General features: G+C 38.5%; 1 protein-coding gene across 1 annotated transcript in view; it reads left to right on the plus strand.

The window, feature by feature from the left end:
- LOC126056137 (protein phosphatase 1 regulatory subunit 3C) overlaps positions 1-24,340 on the plus strand; it is a 49,512-nt gene that overhangs the window by 15,915 nt on the left and 9,257 nt on the right. Inside the window, exon 3 of the mRNA XM_064042930.1 lies at positions 4,103-4,163. The gene's annotated coding sequence lies outside the window, so the exon portion shown is untranslated. The remainder of the gene's footprint in view (positions 1-4,102; positions 4,164-24,340) is intronic.

A 24,340-nucleotide genomic window follows, 5' to 3' on the forward strand; every position in this document is an offset into this window, starting at 1 on the left:
GCGCTGATTATTCAGTGATTGTTATTTTTAACAATAAATATTGATTATTTTGACTTTAATTAAGTGTTTTATTTACTATTCAGCTAGAAATTTAATTTAAATATATTTATACTACCTGTGGAAATTAAGACCCTTGGGGGAGGCACATGACCAGTTAAGTAGTAGACTCTTTTGGTTGAAAGGATGATGACGACCACCCTACATTTTTAGACCTTCATGAAATTTTCTAGTGATATAATATATGATTTATTGGTGATCTCTTTAAATTAGTTTGCTTAAAAACTATTAGGACAAACCTATTATAATACATACAAAACCATTTATTTGGTACTTGACCCCATATCTCCATGATTTTCGGTAATTTATTGTGGAATTGATTTTATATTGTTTGGTGACTACATTTGGTGACAAACCTACTATTTTGAGGGCAAACCCTATTATTTAAGAAACACAAAATGAATTAAATTGGTGACAGCTTAAATCATACCCATAAAGAACTTTCCGTCGTAGGTACCACAAAAAACTAAGTCTGTTTAACACTTTAACACTTGTCAAAAAAATGACAGATTATGACGTTGAAATAAGGTCCGTTTTACAGCCACTCTTTTTTTAGACAAGTGTTCAACAGATGTTCAAGTTTTTGTACTAAGGCTGTTTGTATTTATAAAAATTGCAACGCCATCTATCGTCAGCGCTCACGAACTAAGTTCATTACCGTCGTGTAAACATAGATGGCGCCTGCGGTCGCTTGTCCCTGAGCTGTATGTTGTGCATATCAGATTATTGGCAGGAAGACTATCGTATAGCCTGCGGTTTTTGTGTTTGTTTGTTTGTCAGATCACCTGAGCAATGACTACTGTTTGTTGCTAGAAGAATAGTTTTATTGATAGCAGTTAATGAGTGAATTAGTGTTAGAGTTTTGCTGCTTGGAAACAGGTCCCAATCCCAACATAGTTGGGCTCAACGCAACATAGTTCGCTGACTCACCGTTTTGTGTTCCTTCCGTAATGCTGGTATATAACGTTAACCCCTAACCCAGTTATCTGGGTAACCCGATACTTTTGAAAGACTTTCTGGCTTCTGACAACCCGAAAAGCCTTCCAACCAAAGATGTCGAATAGACAGCCGGGACCCACTGTCTCACCGTTCCTTCCGAAACATGGGAGATATCATGATATACTTACATAGACGGTCACCTATCCATAGACCGATTATTTAACCATATGATTGATAGACTCGTGCTTTTATTTAGCTAGAGCTTCATCATCATCATCTCAGCCATAGGACGTCCACTGCTGAACATAGGCCTCCCCCTTAGATCTCCACAGATACCTGTTGGAGGCGACCTGCATCCAGCGTCTTCCGGCGACCTTACATGAAATATATTGTTTCTTTTTATTTTTCCCTATCTCTTGTCATTATGATATATTCCGTGTCCCAGCTTGCAGACGGGGCCGGAAACTTGTCCTGATTTATAACGCGAAAGTCAATACTTCCACGAACAGTGATCTACATATTATGTATATTTGTCACAATACACCGTAAAACGGCTGGGAATGTTCAATTAGGTCAAAGTCAAACGCTTTTAGGGTTCCGTTCGCATAGGGTTTAATGGGTCCTTATTACGAAGATTTTGCCGTCCGTCTGACACCAGAGACTTGGCTGTCCATTTCTACACCTGTCACCAGACTGAAATGAAATGAAATGATTTATTTGCTATGAATGTAGGTATAAAAATATGGTGTTAAGTGAAAGTAGAGTCCAGTACATTCTACCATGAGGCAGTCAAAAATTTATGAAATATAAATAAATAAAAAAATGCAATTATTTATCTTATATAAAATTGTGTTAAAACATAGTCCAAAATGTTCAATTTGCAGTTGAAGTAATAAAATGTCAATAAAAAGATAATAATTAAAAAAACGATGGTACAATGTCAATAATAAAACAATACAAAAAAAAAACAAAAACAATGGTAAGATTAAAATTAAAAACATAAATAATATTAATGGTATTAGGCAGTCCTGAAGAAATTATTTTACTGTATCTTATCGTATCTTTATCTTACATTAAACGCCTTCCTCTCTTCTAACTATTTTGTCCATCAGGGTCCATAATTGTGACAATCATTTTATATTTCCCACCTAATGTACATTATGGAATGCAATTTATTGCATATGCGATATGATATCTCTTGACCCGTCATATTAAGACTAGCTTCTGCCAGCGGTTTCACCCGCATCCCGTGGGAACCTCTGCACGAACCCGGATAAAAAGTAGCCTATAGCCTTCCTCGATAAATGGGCTATCTAACACTGAAAGAATTTTTCAAATCGGACCAGTAGTTCCTGAGATTAGCGCGTTCAAACAAACAAACAAACAAACAAATTCTACAGCTTTATAATATTAGTATAGATATAGTCAAAAATTTTACATACGACGTATTTATGTTGCTTCTATAACGACACATGAGTCCGTCTGGCACCTACCCGGGTTTTACTTCATGACACACTAGCTGTCACAGACATGAGCCAAGCGGAGACAGTATACTTACTTGATTCTCTTTAATCTGGTGCGTGCTACTTCTGCCAGAATACGCCTGAAACCGCTTGAAGAACTTACTACAAAAATCAAAAGTTTTGCCCCCACATTTTCTTTCAAAGAATCACACATTTTATTTATAGTAGCGACAAAAATACATTGACTTATATCATCGGTTCCCGCCAAAATGTCGTCATCAAAATGGCCGCCGGCCGCCATCAAATGCGTACGTCATAACATTAGGAATCTCAACTGTTTCGCTTTGATAATAATGCGTAATTTGTGTCTAAATATAAATGGAGTTACAATTTTGGGTGTGACTTTGGCTTAAATATAGGATGGTGGGATGATTCGTAGGTGTTTTCTTAGTTATGAACTAAAAAAATTCTCTCTTTTTGAATCCGTGTCGCGTTTAAGCTTTTTAAGGCGAGATTCCATCAGTGTGTAGTGTATCATGTGTGGCAATGTGACGCACTCAAATGTTTTTCTGTAGCAAACTAACAAATTGAGAGCGAATATTTCTAAAATATCCACATAACACATGTTAGCAGTGGGGTCACGCCGATGCATCCTACACATTATTTGTTCCTGTACCTGATCCATCTCCGGTCGTGTCGGGTGTCGTCCCATCGGACTATGACAGTGAAGGAATAGAGAGTGAACTTTTGTCTGCGAAAATGCTTGCGTACAACAATATGTTTTGACTATATCTTCGAGAACGTAGCCGAAAATCAGTGTGGACGCCATTAAACCTCAACATTCCTAACCTCCATGCCAGTTCAGGGTCACAACCATTGTTTAATTTACGAAGATAAGGCGCCAACAATATTTATTTAAACATTATCTGTTGCAAAGGTTAAAGAAAGTTATCGATACGAGTTTTAAATATGTTAATTGCTTGTACTTTAGTTATGTTTCATTGTAATCTTGCAGTGAATGAGGGTTAATGTGGATTCATAATAACAAATAGACTTACAAAAAAAAAAACTGCAAAATTGATTCTCAGCATAGAGGTGTCATGTTGTGGGGAAGGTGATGAGCATGAATGTGGATGCTGTGGAAGGAGACGAGTGACGACCAAAGAAACGATGGATGGACTGTGTGAAAGTTGACATGGTTAGAAAGAATGTTACATGTGAGATGACGGCAGACAGAAGAGTATGGAAGAAGAAAACATGCAGTGCTGGCCACAAATGAAATTGGGATAAAATGATGAGCTGTATACGTCGTCACATGGTGAAAAAGTTCCATTGCTGGACTGCTGCCTCATCCAAGTTGAGGGTTTTGCCTATACTCACCGAGCATGCGTGTCGGTAAGCGCAGTGCGGGATAGTTTAGCTTCGAAGATGCTGCTTCCCATCTCCGAGCAAGGCTTTTAATATACCACTTGGTGCTGATTATAGTATAGGGCTCACTAATCTTGGTATAGGTCATAGATCTAAAGCTAGCTGTGTAAAACGGAGCTACTTCCCGCTCCAGGATAAAGCGAAGTGTATATTATTCTGATGTAAAAGCTGTATGAAATAGTAGGGTTTCTAATTTACTTTTATTTTTGTTCCAGATATTACATGAGTGAACAAGAAGAGCTCAAGATTAACTTAAGAGCCTACTGTTCTGTACCGGTAAGTACCTTCATAGAGTTTTTCCCACATCGACCCAATTTTTGATAGAATTCTATATGGATTCAGGGTGCAAGTTTACATAATATATACACACACAAATACGACATCGAAACTACAGAGTAATTAAGCTCTTGATTCTGAAATTACTGAAAAACTTCCATGAATGTATATTTATGAATTTCTTAAGTAAAGCTTGAAAGAAGACAGTACTTTCTGAGAAGATAGTGGACACATTATTGAATCAGGCATTACTTTGACTTCCATGACATAAAATGTTAGGAAATATCTTCTCAGTCGGGCACTCTTGACAGAGTGGTCGTGGCTGTTGATGGGCAGGGTTGCGGCGCACTATCGTCGGGAGCCTTTAGGGCCGCTGCACGTCGCACGATGCCCCTCCATTTTTGCCGGTTTTCGGCATCGCGAACACATTGTTAGGAAATATATGTACCGTTAACACCACGAGACAATAAATCGACATAACATATTTTTCCTAACTTTTGAAGACACTGGATTCCAAGGATGTAGTACAGTTGAAGAAAAACATCTCGAGGAAACCTACACCTTAAAGCCTGGAATTGCCGATCCGCCTTGAGTATCCTTCAATCCTTCTCTGTGTGAGAAGAGCTATGTACCTGCAATGGAAACATAAACTGATGGTTTACGCCAAAAGACCCTTGAATCACCCAAACCTAGACCAGTCTAGACTAATATTCTACTACAATAATCAAAATCTATTTTAAGAACACCCTTATCATTCTCACCATACTCTATCAAGCCATTATTGACCTTAAGCTTATAGGAATAGGTATCAAATTCGTTTGTGTATGCAGTCACGTGTTATAGGCACGTGAGTTTCTGGATTCAATTGTTTATGTATTTGATGATAAGTGAGCGCTTTCTAGAAAAGTCTGTGGACGCTGTGAGGGGCGGATTTTAATAAAAGTACCGCAGTTTGAAGTTCTGAATAAAAAGCGGGTTTTAGCCAATTTTAAAAAGGAGATTCTGAGTTTGATCCTCATGCATGTTCAAGTGCATACCATCAAGTACGTCCACGATTCCACGACTCGCGTTTGGCCAAGCTGAGCGGTATGGTTGCTTTGGAAACCTAAACTTTTTGAAATTGTGCCAATTTGAAACGAAAAAATAATGAAATAGTAATAATACAATTCCTTTTGCAACTCCGTCTTACAATAACAATAAATAAGTTGTGCTGTGTTTATTTTGTTATCCACTGACTTCGTACACTGTTAAGGCGAGATTCCACCGCTGTGCAGCACTGTAATGCACACAAATGTTTCTTCTAGTCTACTCGCTCTAGCAAACAGGTAAAAATTGCGTGCGAACATTTCTACAATGTCCACAAAGTTGTACGCAAACAGGCTAGCTGTTGACTAAGACCGCCCATGACAGAGCAGTCATTTGTTTAAAACGTTTATCGAAAATAAATTATTGTGAGTACCTATCTCTACATATATTTGGTCTAAAATCTTCACCTCTACATGTCCAATAGATAGTAGGAATCCATCTGAAAGTCACACGTGTTGCTTTTTATATAATTCGCGATAAAAAGAGGATAATAACAGATATTTCAACCAATGTGTGAGTAAAACTATTTACTTATATATTATCAATACTATTAAACTGGTATGTACCAATTGACTTCGCTTGGGTGTGTCTGATTTCGGAAAGCACGGCTGTCATTTGAACATCTTTGGCAGTCGTTACGGTGTCAGAAGCCAGAAAGTGTGATAAAGTCACTTAGAGGTATCGGGACCAGGGGACCATATGGCACAGTGTCAGTGTTTTTATGGAGCGACTAGCAATCTGTCTTCCTCAACCCAGTTACTTGATCAATCTGCGTCTTGTTAAGACTGGATAGCAGAATGTTGGCTTATGACTACCCGTAACGATAACTTAACTAACAAACATCCACACAAACTTTAGCGTCTCGTCTCATCTTAAGGAAAAGGCTTCGGCTTACAATTCATATGCGAGTAAATACTTTATCGGATTACATTTGAATTGTAAGAACTGTCGGATAAGGATATCAAGAATTACTTAGAAGAATATTATGACTGTAAACGATAAGATCACGCCTCATCAAGATCACGTATCTTCGAATGATACATGAGGTAAAGCATCAAAAAACCAATCAATTTGAAGTCCTCTCTTCCACGGGGCTGCGGGATTGTTCGCGCGAGTTACCGCGGCCCTGGTACATAAAAGGCCTACGACGGAACACGACGGTTTTTAGTCAGTAAGAGTCCGACACTCCCTCACCGCTGCTAACCCACAGCGGGAGGGGTCATTTGATGATTTTTGACGTCGTTAAAAAAAAGTCCACGCTTCCAGTCGAAGTCGATCTCCCGCGCATCATGATGCAATAACCCAACATTTTGACACATGTCACCTGAGTCTATCAAGTTTGAAGTATTATTTATAACTAACTTGAGTCTTGACCCCAACGGCTTCCGTGTAACAAATTGTGTAACACTGGTCCGTCGCGTGTCAGGCTCATGGCAATGTTCGGGCATGCGCACTTACGGTCAAAGTTGAATAGGTACATACTGTTTGTTTTTTGTACTTTAGACTTATTATATTTTTGGATCATCATCATCATCATCATCATCATCAGCCTATAGCAGTCCACTGCTGGACATAGGCCTCTCCATCATCCAATGCGAGAAGCCGAAAATCGATCTCAGTGGCGTGCACTTGGAGAGGCCTATTTTTTGATAGGTCAATAAAATTGATTTGAAGATTTTTTTTAATATATTTGAATCGCCTGCTCTAAGACAGTTAAGATTTGATTTGTAAAAGGGTAAGGACTAATTGACTAACTTTCGCAGGCGATGTCAAACGCGTCTTGAGAAAACTACTTCCCGCTATCGGATAAAATAAAAAAGCTTATGTTTTATTCTGGTGTGTACTTGCCAAATGTTATGAAAATCCCTTCAGCTGTTTTCGCTTGAACAAGTAACTATTTTAATAGTATCTATGAAACAGTTTTTTTGGGGCTTTTCAACTATCTGAATACAAGATTTTTTGGCCGCTAGTTTAATAGCTAATGGTACGGAACCTTTTGGACGTGAGTCCTTCGCTCACTTTTCCTATTACCTACGCCTTAATGATGTCTATAATTCGTCTAATATGTATTCGCCTTAACAACACGTTTATTCTACGTTTTCCTTTACTACGGGAAAATACATAAATTCTATTATTAGCTAAGATCACGGTAGATAACCCTTTCTCTAATTAATAATTCACAATAGTGATAACATTACATATGGACTGAAAACTATTACTTATCATAACGTTTGTTTTTATCTATAGGGGTGGTCTGAGAAATAGTGATAAGGGAATATAGATACCTACCTACACACACACTCTTATTCTACCTAAAGGCCGCTAATCCATCCGATGCGAATTCCATGCGATGCGATGCGACGCTTTTAGCATTTCCAAAGCAGAAAAATATCTCACATTACGCACACCATCACGCTAGGCAATACGGGCATCCACTGCATCGCGCCCCGTCGCACGGTGGCCGATAAAATTCGCTCGCCTTTCGCAGAGATTTGTGAAAAAGGATTTTTATATTCGGTGATTTTGAGTCTCTAGGGTTCTTGGTGACAATCAAAGCATACGCTAAGTAATGGATCATAAACGGGTTTGTTCATTTTCAATGTATGAACTTCTTTTCGGCGACTATAATTATCCTACGTGCGCTGAAATTGGCGTGAATTGACCTACGCCATTACCTACAGTTCGTTCAATTTTATCTCATGATATGAGAGTTCGCGCGAATTTGTTGTGGTCGCATCAATTTCATGAGACATATGTGCGTTTGGTCACGTAGGTTATTTCAACAGGTATCGACTGTTTGTTGTTTCTGAGTCGTACCGCGCCGCATCGCACCACATTGCTTCACATTGCCCACGTAGTGCACACAATCATATTCATCGTCCTTCTGCCTTTGTGTATGCGTTACAGCCTTTTTATCGTCCCACTGCTGGGCACAGGCCTCCTCTCACACGGAGAAGGATTGAGCGTTAATCCCTTCTGCCCTTATCCCAATTTTATTTTTGATCAGTTCCCTTCTGCCCTATCCTAATTTTAGTTGTGGTCTGTGGACTGTGCAGCATGTCTTCTTATTCCATACATATCCTGTTATGTCGGCTTAGGGACAGTAAGATTTGATGTTTATTTTATCAGGCTTATGTCGTAAAATTACAAGCCTTAGGCAAAAAAAAAAAAAACAAGTACCTACCTACGACACTTATTTTGAAGCCATAATGCAACAATTCCTTTAGGGCCTAAATAGAGCGTGTCAAAGAAAAATAAATGCACATACACATACATATTGTAATTCAAAAACAGTCGGGTAAATAAGTGCTCCTTCGTGCTCCAAAACAGAATTCAACCTTTTTTAACGACGTCAAAAATCATCAAATGCCCCCTCCCGCTGTGGGTTAGCAGCGGTGAGGGAGTGTCAGACTCTTACTGACTAAAAACCGTCGTGTTCCGTCGTAGGCCTTTTATGTACCAGGGCCGCGGTAACCTCACTGAAATTACCGAAAATAAAACACCAACCCACTAATTAGTCAATCTGACAATTAAATGTTCTGACCTTTCTGACATTCTGATAGTATTACGTGGTGTTTACTTGTGTACTACGAATGGTAGCTTGATGCTTGAAGTTCAGAACTAATGATAACCTTGGTTGAGCTAATTTAAGATTAACAGCTCAAAAACAGATAGGTACAGATACATAATCACGTGTGGCGCATTCGGTCGTATCGTATCTGTGGTCTGTTTCAGGGGATGTCCGTATCAAGTTTTATCTTAATTGGTTAAGCCGTGTCTTCGTTGAAAGTCACACAATGATTTTTCAAAATTGAAATGTTATTAGGTACCAATATGAAGATTTATCTAACACCTATATTGTCTTATCCGTTGTATTCCGATTGAAGATGACATTTTACATTTGCTTCATGTAAATTACGTCCAAACTCTAATCGAAAAATAATGGATGGATCGGTTATTGAACTTCGTAGACAATCTCTATAGTTGGCCAAACTTCGCGCGAATAGCGTAGGAACCATTCTTTAGGCAAGATTCCACCGGTATGCAACACTGTGACGCATACAAATGTTCCTTCTGGTCTACTCGCTCTAGTAAACAGTGACTTACTTGCGAACATTTCTTATGTCAACGAAACTGCTGCCTTTGAGCGCGAACATATACAATCAGTGGATTTGCGCCGAGGCGAGACTTACACATTTGTTCGCGAACATTTGTGCGCAAGCGATTTTACATTTTATTTTCTGCCTCCTTTAATACATTTGACAGTAACACATGACACTCAACGTGCTAGATAAGTTAATAGTAAAACTAGGTATTAATTAGTAATAATGATTAAGTAAACGTAAAATAGGTAATCAGTAATCATTCAGTACATATGTACTGAGATATGAATTAGTTGACTGTTAGAGTTTTATCTTTAAAATTAATTATCTACTGAGTTACGTTTGTTTCTGTTAGTGAATTACTTTGTTTATGGTAGCTAGATAAAATTATACTTACAAATGATTTTTAAGTAGTCATCTCTAAACTCTAATGAAATTTTAAAAAATACCTCTTTATAATAATTAAGTTTGTCTTCGAGGTTTTGTGTTTCTCCGTATTTCGGTAAGCACGATAAACTGTAGGTCCCGGCTGTCATAAAACATCCTTGGCAGTCGTTACGGGTAGTCAGAAGCCAGTAAGTCTGACAACCAGTCTTTCCAAGGAGTATTTTGTTGCCCGGGTACTTAACTGGGTTGAGGAGTTCAGATAAGCAGTCGCTCCTTGTGGCACACTGGTACTCAGCTGCATCCAGTTAGACTGGAAGCCGACCCCAACATAGTTGGGAGAAGGCTCGGGAGATGTTGATATTTGTTTCCATGGCAACGGTAATTACCTACGTAAGTACTTTAACTCAATAACAAATGACAATACCTACGATTGCTATGACAACACTACTTGATAAGGATTACGACTTTCAAAAATATCAGCATTATCTATGATTACAAATTTGTTATCTTTATTGTTATTTCACTATTATACGTCACTACATATAAACAAAGTCTAAAGGCTCTTCTGTCTGTTTGTTTGCAATAATCTCCATTACTATGTAACATATTTGGATGTGGTTTTCACCAATAGATATAGTGATTTATGAGGAAGTTTGTAATGGCGTGGTAGCCTAGTGGTTCAAGCAACAGCCTCTCAATACAATTGAGCGAGTTGGATTCCAAATTAGGCAAGTTTTCTAAGTATATTTTGAAAAAAAAAAAACAAAAATAGATGGCCACCGATATCGGGCACAGGGTCTTGGATACTTATTATGACCGAATAAGGCTATAGACAGACGGACTGCATTTCAAATGCCGTTGAACTGCAAATTTGCAGATTGCAGTTGAAATGCAGTCCGTCTGTCTAGAGCCTAAACGTGAAGGAAAACATCTTAAGGAAATCTGGATTTTAGTGGAAAAAGAGAAGACTACAGTGGGACGGTAAAAAGGGCCTATGATGAAGATGGAGAAGGATGGTGAAGATAAACCGGCGCGGATTCCTACTCGCTGAATAATTTATTCAGTACAATTTCGCGGTAACTCGACTTACGGCTAATCTCTTATATCACGCTTTAACGCTTCGATAGATTGTTACTATTAGTAATTATGGACAATTTAGTTTTTAGTAACACTCCGTGCTAATTGTAGAAAGTGCATGCTATGCATAATAGACGACTTAATTATTGGTTTTTCCTTAACTAAGACTTGTTTTATTATGCATAAAGAATGGAGAAAAACATGGCCACTTTTGTACCGATTTTATAACAGTTATACATATAATATTATCCTGTAGTTTTCCCATTCCTGGCCCATTAGCATCCCATCACAATAGCCCAAGTAGTTTTCTTATATAGTTTAGCACAGAACCGGGGTTTGGCCTAAGGTACATTTCTATAGTGTATACAGGGATAATCGCCGGTTTTGTGTCACCATTTCATTAAAGTTGTCTCAAAAGGGCTTCAGCGTGTTGGCTTCGGCCCCACGTTCTCCTGAAAACAATCGGGAAAATAGTCCTGTGGTCTGGTGGAGTCAATAAAAAAATAACTTATTTAAAATTAGTTGCAAAACAGCACTTTCGAACGTCAAAAACAAAAGACGCCAAAACGCCCGCCCTTCACCACTTCTTACTTATGTGTTATGATGATGGCTGGGAAGAAGAAGTGGCGCAACAAACTCCCCAGCAACACTTGTCTGTCTGTAGGTTAGAAGAACCTTTTAACCTCTTTGATCTGAGCTTTTAACATTTTATTTTATTTTACAAGAGAATACCTATATTTAAAACTGTGTAAATATCATTTATTTATTCATTTATTATATTCCAAGACTCGCGTCGCGGGAAAAAATTGTTCGAAAAAATTCTAGACTTTCTCTAACCTATCACGATGCTTATAGCCGATTATGTTTTTAATTCAAATTAAGCATAGATTAATTTACTTTTAAATTCCGAATAAGGCCTTGACATTCGATATTTTAAATGTGTAATCCAGATAGCGAGTTCATTCACTCCGTTTTGTTATCGCATCACGTTCCTATTTTGACGTTTTGAGTGATCATAGTGAATTTTTTTTCATAGATAAATAGAGTTTGAGGAAAATTTGACAATAATAAGGGCAGATTAGATAATCTCGTATTTATTTGAATTGTAGTAACAACATTATAGTTTTTAGTATTCGCTGAAAAAAAAAATATAATTGTCAAGTCAAAGTCTATCTATGCCTCCTGTTTTGCCTTTTTCTCAACTATGTTGGGGTCGGCTTCCAGTCTAACCGGGAGCAGCTGAGTAACATGGTTTTACAAGGAGCGTCTGCCTATCTGACCTCCTCAACCCGTTCACCCGGGCAGCCCAAACCCCTTGCTAAGACTGGTTGTCCGACTTACTGGCTTCTGACTACCCGTAACGACTGTCAAAGATGTTCAAACGGATTGCACAATATAATTTTTAAGTAATTGAAGGCATATAAAGAAGTTAATTTTTGTTTATTTCCGGGAAGCGAACATGGCACCATACTTTAAAAGCTCGATTCTTACCACACCAAACCTGCATTCCATTCAATTAATTTTCCACAATTTCTTACCAATAAAAAAACTACCTACCTACAGCAAAACCAGACATACGCCATTTTTACTACCGACGTAAACAATGCTATCTACCAGACATGAAAATATTTATAAATAAATAAGCATCACCTGATGCACGCCTGATTATAAGGCTTAAGCGCCGAAATCACTCGGCTACCACGAATGGTTTCGCTTGTATATCACTGTATTAATGCGTGATAGGGTTTAGAGCATCGAACTAACTGGAAACGCGTTGCTATTGCTAGAGAGTTTGTACTACAATTTCTTCTTGCAATGTTTCTCCTTCGTATTTATTTCGTTTTTTAAATTGGTTTAGAAATAGATCTAATTCTGAATTTCTTTAGAATACCTTTACATTGGAAGTGGTGAAGGATTTTCCCTTTTACAGCTCGTACCACACTTATTTATAATCTTTTAAAAATTAAGCAAACTATGTCTTTGGCTCCTAGATGCATGAGTATGCAAGCTTGTGTATATCGGTAAAATACACTTCTTCTGTATACTTAATTACAAAATATGACCATTGATGCTTTGCGGCGCGGCGCTCTTATACCTTCGGCAAACGGGAAGGCAAAGCAATGGCGTGTCCAGTTGTTAAATGCTCTAACGACCAGACAGAAGTATCTTATCTCCATTCGGGAAACACGACTGATACATACATAGTTTTGTTATGTGTAATGACTTCTATTTTGGTTTTATGGGGTAATGAAGGACAAAGGACAATGCTCATGAAGTATGAGAAAAAAACCCAGGCCCGGCGCAAAAGAAATGTAGCTCAAAATATAGGTAAAAATAAGTAATTAAATATTACATAGGGGGCATTATCGAAATCAGTGGCTAAATGTGTGAAATTGCTATTAGAATTTTTACATCTGCGGTACATTGCTACTCAAGATTTTAGAGGTAACATAATGTATTAGTAAAAGGAACAGCAAACAGATACAGTTGTGGTTTAAGAGTGTACCTAATGACATGTTTATAGCAACTTCTCCACTATTCTACCTACTTTTACAATAAAATTGGATGATAGAACTAAAACAGGATATTAATGTACTTTTTTCATTTTAATAATAACGCTTAAAAGTCATCGATTCTTTATTTCTAACACGACGAAATCCAAAAATGTTGCGGGATGCGCGAACTGTTCCTCATGTCTAGCCCACCCTAAGTAATGTAAAACGCTCATGACATGGGCGCTGCAGCCTGTACTTCGGTATTGATTTATCTTTTTGGAGAAGCTTATTACTTGCCATATTACTTGTTTGTTGTTTCAGATAGCACTTTAATTAAACTATAAGCCCCAGCTGCTCATGTTACCCCTTTAAAAAATCAAATAGCAATTTCATGCATTTAGCCATTGATTTCGATGATGCCTCCTATGCAGTATTTCATTACTTATTATTACCTATAATTTGAGTTACTTTTCGTTTGCGCCGGGCTTGGGTTTTTTTTGAGCATTGTCCTTTGTTTTTGGTCAAAGGTCAACTATGATAGGCTTGCAGTTGCATCCTTTAACTAAAACGATAACCGAACTGTTTTCAGTCGTTAAATGCCCGTTTTGACCTCCTCAACCCAGTATCCTGGGAACCCGATACCCTTTGATAAGATTGTCTGGCAGACTGTCTAGCTTCTAAATCCGTAACGATTGCCAAAAGATGTTCAAATGATAGGACGCATCAATTTAACGTGCCTTCCGAAATACTGAGGAACTCGTCATGATAAGATGGTCAGCCATCCACGGACTGTCCGTGCCATGCGTTGACTTGTGTAGCTGTTGCTATGTTTAACGAGTATTATTGTGTATAATGAAAAAAACATACGACTGAGAAACTAAGAACTCATGGTGGCCTAGGGGGTAATGAACCAACCTCTTAAGTATGAGAGTGTTGTTCGATTCCAGGTCAGGCAAGTTTATCTTGGACACCAATAGCTGATCGTTACGGGTAGTCAGAAGCCAGTAAGTCTGACACCAGTCTAACTACGGGGTATCGGGTTGCCCGGGTAACTGGGTTGAGGAGGTCAGATAGGCAGTCGCTTCTTGTAAAGCACTGGTACTCAACTGAGTCCGGTTAGACTGGAAGCCGACCCCAACATAGTTTGGGAAAAAGCTCGGAGGATGAGGATGACCAATAGCTGATTAAAAGATGAAGGAAAACAGTCTGAAATCACCAACCCGCATCTCTCGCACGTGGTGATTAACGCTCAATCCTTCTCAGTGTAGAGGAGGTCGCGGCCCAGCAGTGGGACGATAAAAAGCTGTGACGATGTCTTTTTTTTTACCGACGTCAAAAATCATCAAATGACCCCTCCCGCTGTGGGTTAGCAGCGTAAGGGAGTGTCAGACTCTGACTGACTAAAAACCGTCGTGTTCCGTCGAAGGCCTTTTATATACCAGGGCCGCTGTAACTCTTTCGAACATTCCCGCAGCCTACACGACAGATGTCTCACGTGGGAATTGAATGATATCTAGCATTAATTGCTAAGAGGCAAAGGTTATCTAATTCGTACAAATATTATGTTTTTGTTTAACCTAGTGCTAATGCTTCCTTTCACGTTGTTGATTGACTAGTGTGTCGTGATAATTCTTGCATGTTTTGCAAGTTTGTTTGTCAACCTTTTGGACTGTAAAACGTCTACGTTAGGTGGAAATCGTCAAATGACCCAGCTGTGTGCAGCGTGAGGGAGTGTCAGACCCTTACTGACTGAAACCATCATGTTTCTCCTTAAGCCCTTTATGTACCAGGGCCGCTGTAACTCGCGCGATCCGATGCCTTCCATTTTTTTGGAATATAGTGAAATAGGCTTACCACGAGTTTTTGGTCGCATCCCAGAGGTCTTATGGACAAGTTCACTTTCAATATAAACGTCAGTTTCCTTAAAACAACTATGCATTTTCAGGATCCATTTCCAAAGTAAGCAGTTAATGTGTTTTAATACTAGCACTTTCACGGTTTCACCCGAAGTTTTCAAAAAGAATTTCAAAATTTTTATTCGATTCTTAACAAGATCATACATGTATAGACAAGTCTGTTTATTAAATGTCAGTGAATAGATAAGTTATATACCTAGGTTCGATTTTCTATTTTTATGATCATACGACATTTATTATCTTTTAATTGGCTCCCAGCTGTGCTGACATTTGTCCGATTTTAATATTAAATAATATACCTACCTATAAATTAAAGTTGATGACTTATAAGGTTTACCTATAATAAGTATGTAGCTTGAATCTTAATATTTAATCTATATATTATGTAATATTTCTGTATTTTAATGTACGTATAATTATAAAAAATATATAGGGAGTTATCAAATCACACTTCTTGATGTGGATGAAGCTATAGGGAGTGTTAGATATTTATTATTGACCAAACAAAGGTAGGTACTTTAATTACTTCGGAAGCCCTTTGTATACCAGGGCAAAGGTAACTCTTCCAATAAAAAATAATATAGAAAGTATCAAGATGGTTATTCACAAAACTTGGACAGACAGGCTTACACAAACCCGATATTATCGTAGGTACTGATAAAAATACCACGTCAAATTGCAAAAAAAATGCGTGCTAAATTCTTTCAGACGTAGATAATGTCTAGTAGTACATTATCAGTAAATATCGATAACTTTGTTGTTAAATAGATGATTTAAACGTCATTTTACGTCATGTGACGTTTCATCTTTTGTAAATAATGACGAATGGTGGACGTAAAAGAACGTAAGTGACATTACGGCAGTTTTAGTCATAATATTATTAACGGTGATGTGAAATTAAGTAAAAAGTGAAAGAAAAACATTGTGTAGGATAGGATAACAAAAAAATCATTTGAAAGCCGTTACGGGTAGTCAGAAGCCAGTAAGTCTGACAACCAGTCTTACCTAGGAGTATCGGGTTGTCCTTGTAACTGGGTTGAGGAGGTCAGATAGGCAGTCGCTTCTTGTAAAGCGCTGGTACTCAGCTGAATCCGGTTAGACTGGTAGCCGACCTCAACATAGTTGAGAAAAGGCTAGGCAGATGAGGATGAAAAAAAATCTTCAAGAGCTTTCATATGACATAACTTGGGGTGACACGGTCGTATGTCCGATATGTTCTAACTACGCATTATTTGCATCAACACGAGTGACGTAAAGAGCATAAACTAGTGTAATTTATACGCGTTGTACTACTAGAAAAGTCTGATAGAAAGCACATTTTGTCATTGTCCGTCCTTGGCTTGTTTTTCAGGTCACTGCCAAAATATATTCGAAATAGATTCTTTATTTTAATCTTGAATTGTATACGGCTCGTAAAATATGGTCGAATGTATTATATTTCAACTAAAATAACAATAAAAATAATGCATTCTCTCATTCAACTGTCAAAAGACAGTAGATTAGTTCCAAAGTCTGCCACTAGATGGCGTTGTTACCAATTTTCTCTTCATAGTCGTTTCGCTGCATTCAAAACGTAAGTCATAAAGCAATGCATTTTACTAGCATCTGCCAAATATATTACTCATTTTGTTATACGTAATAAACTTCAGCGTACTCCAATAGGGTGTGTCTCATTGTAAAAGAATTATCAGCCATTAATCATGTCTTGAAAGTAAAGAAACAAAATGGCGGGAGTGTCAATGACTTTCGCGGCAATGTTACGAAGAAGTTTGTAATTTCAATAAAGTCTGTCGATAAGAAAGTCGTCATTTTATGGTGGTTTTATAATATTTTTATACGCATCATATTTTTGTGGTAGCCAGTTATTTATTGCAATAAAATCGTCATAATTTGTTGATATTGGGAGATAGTTTAAAGACTGTCAATCAGCCCTACGAAGCTATAGTCACTGCTTTACCTCATTGTACGTCTTGAATGCCGACTGCAACATGCAACACAAAAATCGGCCGCAGCTGTACTACTGATTTTTATGTATTTACATGAAACCGTTTTTGATTGAAGCGCCACGTGCGGTCGGCAGCTAGAATTGAAAACGTACCTTAATTGTAGACAAGAAAAACAAAACACGCAGACAGATCATATAATAATCCAAGATGGCCACCAATTTTGGCGCCATCTCTGTCAATAGACAACAACAGTGTTGCCAAAAAGTTTTTATTTAAACCAACACATGTCCAAACTCCTTTGACGTAATTAACATGACGTGCCAAGCATGCGTATTGTCTAAATTCTAAATTCATTCATGTGTTTTCCCCGTTGTAAAATTAATGGGGCTTTGACTAAATATAGGTAGAGGAAGCTGTGTACTAATTTTTGTTTGTGTATCCAATATAAGAAGCAATAACAATTTAGTTGAAAGGGTACAAGCCCTTTCTGGTCGCAACTCCTTTTTTGAAACTTATGAAGATGTTCCTTCAAAATACCCATTAACTTAAACTTTTATAATAATGGCGTCCAAACCGAATATCAGCTACCGGTTTTCTCTAAGGAAATCAACCAGTTTCGCAGGACATATTTTGCTTGGACACAGGTGCACTCACTATTCCTTCACTCTCATAGCCCCATAAAGTAAATAACCACTAGAGAGCGCACTCGCCAATTTCTTCTAAGAACACGACTCACCACTGCGGGCGGGGGGACGCCGCATAATCCGCGGCTACTATTGGTCAGTTCACGGTCGCTACTAAAGGATCGTACTGATCGTAGCCTTATAGTACGCGCAAAATCACTAACTTTTGGCGAGCGTCGGGGACTGTATGCGCAGTCAAGTGGTTTTATAGTCTTTGCATAGCCCGATGGGACGGCAATCCGACACGACCGAAGAGAGATCAGGCGCAGGACTGACATTAACGTGCTCTCCGATGCACGGGGGTGTCAATCACCATACTACCAGAATTCGGGCTGCTTCGTGATTTTCATACGAAATTATGAAAAACAGAACTTCCACATAAATGCCATTCCTTACACGTATTTTTAATGTTTTCAGTCTACGTGATCATCCGTATTGCAATTAAGCTGGCTTACATTAAAGATCTGATAAATTCAATGATCGATAAAAATGTCTGCCACGATTCGATCGCGTGATGCTTTCGTTGTTACAAAATATTTTCAGTACCTATACCTACTTTGGTATTAATGAATCATTTGTTTAGCCAAGTGGGTCGACTTTTGAGAGTTCAAAATACGTAGAAGAGTTCGTGGCTATGTCAATACCGTGAGGATACATCGATCATAAGGTTAAGCAACACTTGGTGTGGTCGGGTTGTGGCTGGGTGACCATCTTGTCATGTCGAGTTCTTCCGTGTTTCGGAAGGTGCGATAAATTGGTGGGTCCCGGCTGTCATTTGAACATGTTTGGCAGTCAGAAGCCGGAAAGCCTGACAAGCAGTCTTACCTAGGGGTATAATTGGGTTGCCCGGGTAACTGGGTTGTGGAGATCCGGTAGGCAGTCGCTCCATGTGGCACACTGGTACTCAGCTGTATGCGGTTAGCCGACCCCAACATATTGGGAAAAGGCTTTAAAAGTCTAATGTTGACTAAATTGTGTAGGCTAGGCCCTGGTGATCAATTGACATACTTTTTAAGAACTGTCAAATGCAATTCACCTTTGATATCTTTGTATATCACTTATTTGCTCACTTACCGAATCAATTGGCTAACTATTTATTTAATGCTTTCAAGAGCTGAAAAAATATACAGTCAGTGACTGGTTTTAACAATTTGTTTTAGAGACCTTGGTAGGATTTTGTGAGAGTTTCTGGGTCTTTTAACGACTGCCAAAGATGTTCGAATGACATCCGAGCCGCAATTTCGAAACAAGGATGAACTCTTCATGACAAGATGGTCACCCATCCTGGACTGACCGCGGAAAGCAAGCTACGATAGTAACACATAAATTGCGGCTTAACAATATAATTCCGGGCTTAGATATGTAGTTATTTTTCCTGTAACTTCTGCAAGCAATGTGGGAATTACATCAGATTGTTTGTAAGAACAGTGTATTACATCATACCAATGCATGTTCCAAGATTTTTACGATTCTCCGCACTCGTAAAGACGCCATCTTGGATTTTGTCGCAATTGGTTAAATGGGAATTAAATTCGACAAAATGTTTGAGAAGTTTTTGTTACGTTTTATGAGGTTACTAGCCGTTTTCCTGCGGTTTTACCTATGTCTCGTGGGGTCTACTGCCCGTGGCGGGATAAAATATAGGCGATGTTACTCGGGAAGTGTGGGCTTCCAACAGTGAAAGATTTTTTTCAAATCGTCTATACAAAGTTTCGGTGAGTTCAGGGTACAGGCAAATGTTTCCTCTCTATTTAACAGTTTAGATTAGGTGTGAGGCTGAAGCGTTTGTTTCTTTGCTTGAACGCGCTTATCTTATTAACTACAGAGACGATTTAAAAAATCTTTATTTTTTTTAAATTCTTTGCGGTAAATAGTCCATTTATCGAATAAGGCTTTGTTTAATTTGGTACGGAAAGAATAGCCCTCAGGACGTTTTAGTCAGGTACGTAGTATATAGGTAGTACAGTATCTGATTTATCAGATAGGTGGCTTTAGCCACGAGCCACTACTATAAAGATATCTATTCTTTAAACATTTCAACGTACATAGCTTTGTGTATCAACTAACGTCATTTACAGCCATTCAGCTTGTAAATAAACGTCATACGGAATCTATTCTTAGGTACGCATATTTATATTCTGTTGAGAACTTTTCTTATGGTTTGTATTTGAATATGAGATGTATTTTACGAAAAAAAATTGTTCTTCTCTAAAACATCAGAAATCCGTGTTATTTCAGAAATAAATATACATTCTTCCTCTAAGAAACGTTGTTGTCCCATGACCCAAGCGATGTTCGTTCGGTCAAAATCATTAAGCTTCGTTGGTCGAGGTTAAGCGAACAGAAGTAAGAAAGAAGAATAAAAATTCTTTGCTTGCTTTAAATTTTTTCAGTGTTAGATAACCCATTTATCAAGAAAGGCTATAGCTACTTTTTATCTGGTCGCGAAAAGTAATTCATTCGGAACACGAGTGAATCTACAGGCGGAGTCTGTCTAGTAGAAATAGGATTATCCCAGTCAGCGATCCATTTTTGCGACTAGCATTTCAACCATCATCATCATCAGCCTTTTCATCGTCCCACTGCTGGACTGCGGCCTCCTCTCACACAGAGAAGGATTGAGCATTAATCAAAACGCTTGCTCAAATCCGATTGGCATTCTTACCATAGCCATCTTGAAATTCCCGTTGACAGCTGTCATAACTTCTAGATTCAACTAGAAAACAATATGGCTGCCAATTTTGGCGTATAAACAATTGAACAATATTATTGTATCTTTTTCATAATATTAGTCACTGTCATTAAATATCCAAATCAATCCGAATGTGTTTTATCCTCATGGTAACAATTGCCAATAGTTAGGTACCTAGTATTTTGTTTGTGTAAAATTCATCTTAGATCTTATAACTAACTGGAGAGGCCATTGTAGTCATCATCTTCTGAGCCTTTTCCCAGCTATGTTGGTGTAGGCTTCTACTCTCACCAGATGCAGCTGACTGCCAGTGTTTTAAATGGAGCGACTGCTTATCTGACCTCCTCAATCTAGTTACCCGAGCAACCCAATAAAGCTAATGTTGTGAGTTACTTCTATGTATGTAGTTACAAAAACTACAATGCATATTTGGCAATTTTGTTGTGTGCGTGCGTAACGATGGAATCAAAAATGCATTAGTGAACTATAACTATTTCTTACCTTGTTCCCATGGCTTAAACTCAGCAGACTATTCGACAGAAATTAGTGCTCATGTCGGATCCGGCTAGTACAACGCTCTAAGACACTCATACATTATTTTTCATCTGTCAACTACAGTCGTTCGTATTGGCCAGTCTGTCGCCATGTCACATTCGCTTTTCAGAGTTGAATGTCACGGCTGTCTAGAGTTAGGCTAATTTTAGAACAACTAGATATATTCGTGGGCTCTCTAAGTCCCCACTAGATAGGCTCTGCTCAATAGAACTAACCAAGGCCGCTGAGAAGTCTATGCAAATGCCGAAGAGCAAAGTGGCGAACCTTGGGGTAGGCCTTTGTCCAGCAAACTGTAAAAGTCGAAGACCACTAGTACAGCTTCAGTATTTATTTATTACTAGCGACCTGCTCCGGCTTCGCACGGGATAACAGTATTTCCCCACCATTTAATATTTCCTATTTAATCACTCTATGTATTAAAAGAAAAAGTAGGAAAATCGGTTGCGTAGTTTTGAAAATGTAAGCTTACAAAGGGACATCTACAGGGATTGAGGGACATAGGGACAGAAAAAGCGACTTTGTATTATACTAGTAACAATTATAGTAATCTGTGATTATACTAAGTATAATGTAGTGAAGACATAGGAACTGTCTCGTTAGTCATGTATGGCGCGACTGCTGTGCATCTGCTTCGGGGCTGCTCGGGGCTTTGGTTCGATTCCCGGGTCGGTCCGAAATCGCTTCGTGGGTTTTAAGAAACTTGTACCAAGCAGTTCGGAGTCTGAAAGCTGGGAATTGATACTTCCTTCCGTCGTTGTATGTGTGTAATGTTCTGTCAATAATTGTATTTATTTCTCAATTTTCATCCGACTGTACCCAAGCTTACCTGCGCGGCCATGTTAAATATTGAATGTCATTGCAAGGTCACCGTCGCACACGCATCAGAATAGGTTAATTCATACACGAGCCGTGTCGAGGTGGGTATGATAGTCAGTTGTTTTTTTAGTTAGGTATTATTTGTGACAACTGGCTTTTGTTTTGTGGTTTTACTATCACTGGTAAATAGGAACTTAAAATATATAATATAAGCTTTTGCCAGCGGATTCACCTGTATACTTTGAGAACTTCTGCACGAAACTGATACAAAGTAGCCCATAACCTCCTCCAATAAATGGGCCATCTAACACTGAAAGAATTTTGCAAATCGGAGCTTCTGAGATTAGCGCGTTCAAACAAACAAACTTTTCAGTTTTATGATAAGTAAAGATTAAGCTAAAACTGAATAAACTGAATAAATGTTTGTCTGTAGCGCTTTTTAGACCAAAAACTGCTGAATCGATTTAAATGATGTTTGGTACACAGTACCTCCAGAAAATGTAAAACGACATGGACTACATTTTATCCGGCTGTGGGAAGTTGTTTCCCCAGGACGAAGGTGAAACCGCGAGGAATGAATAAAGACAGAATACAAGCTGCTTACCAAAGTGCTCTATTCTCAGCTGCATCTGGTTAGACTGGAAGCCGACCCCAACATGGATGGGAAAAGGCTAAGCAGATGATGATGACCAAAGCGCTCTATTGCCAATTTTACCCTATAGAACAGTAATTTTTATTGCATCACATGTTTTTTTTGCTGACTAACACAAATTCTATTTGTCATGCCATACCATTCTTTTCTATGACGTATGGGTAAAAATCTATGAGTATTTTTGAGATTTACCTACCTTTTACAGGCTTGTTATTTGTCCCGTTTCTAACCACAAGGAAATATTTCGCAATAGTTATTTGTTAACCTCAAAAATGTATTTATCATTTGGCTAGTCTTTTCCAGAATGTGTTGGGGTCGGTTTCCAGTCTAAATGGATGCAGCTGAGTACCAGTGTGCCACAAGAAGCGACTGCCTATAATAATATGATCTTCTCAACCCAGTTATCTAGGCAACTCGATACCCTTCGGTAATACTGAATTCTAACTACCTGTAATGACTGCCAAAGATGTTCAAATAACAGTCTTCCGAAATACGGAAGAACTTGTTATGCGAAGAGGGTCACCCATCCAAGAACCATCCGCGCCAAACGTTGCTTAACCCTCGGATCTATCTATTGACTGGTGCGGCTGTTTAGTCACGATCTCTCATCCCCAAAATATAGTTAGGAAATGGCTAGGCAGATGATTCATTGCACTCAAATAGGAAGTAATTGCACCATTGACATTGTAACATTCTAATAGGAACTAATCTCGTGTCTCAATAGTAAAAGTTCCGCCCATGGAGAACAAAATAAATAGCGGAGGTGCCATAACAGAAAATCTCATAAGAAAGTAGCGCGCTAAAATGCGGGTTTGCGGAGGACGAGGAACGTTACTGTCTTAGCCCTTATATGCCTTCTATGGATCCGATAATTTTTATTTTATACCAAAAATCTTTGACAGATGTCTCAAATAACCCGAACGCCTCGTTAGTTCTCTCGTAACTGATCGTTTTGGTCATGGCCACCGTACGAATTCGACCTAGAACAAGGCGCCTGTCCTATCTGCATTACGGCACCTCCGCTCATATTTCTTTATTCCGTGCTCGATAGTAAAATTCCCGCCATTTTGGCGGCCATCTTGTTTGTGTATGACAATCAGTTGATTGGATAACTGTCATGTGTGGTCATCAGGTGATGTTTTTTATTGGTAATACGATTGGGATATAAATAAATATTGTCAGATAAGTCAGGTACCAAATGAATGAAATGGAAAACAGCGGTTGTCGTGGTATGGACATGTGATGAGGAGGAATGAGAGTCATGTTGTGAGGAAGGTGATGAGCATGAATGTGGATGGATATAGTGGAAGGGGCGACCAAAGAAACGATGGATGGATTGTGTTGAAGTTGACATGGCTAGAAAAAATGTTACTTGTAAGATGACGGCAGATAGAAGAGTGTGGAAGGAGAAAACATGCTGCGCCGACCACAAATTATGTTAGGAAAAGTGGTAGGAAGATGATACAATTTAGATACCACATACCTACATTTTATCCTTGAGTTAAGGATTGCAAAGCTTTTTGCGTTTTTTTAATAAGAATAATTTTATTTGCGAGTGACACTGCATTTTTCAAGGCGTTCTCAATTATAGTATAGCTCGTGGCCTTAGGCCATAAACGGGCGGACTTGCGAATTTTTCCTGGTCGAAGTTCTAACTTATGACTTTTAATTTTGGTTGCATGTAGGTACAGTCTGCGCCAAATTACGTTCTTTGCATGTCTGAAGTTACCCATTGGGATAAAGATTATCGATTTAAACAAAACTTTTAG

Source organism: Helicoverpa armigera, chromosome 30, assembly GCF_030705265.1.
Source record: "Helicoverpa armigera isolate CAAS_96S chromosome 30, ASM3070526v1, whole genome shotgun sequence".
Taxonomy (NCBI): Eukaryota; Metazoa; Arthropoda; class Insecta; order Lepidoptera; family Noctuidae; genus Helicoverpa; species Helicoverpa armigera.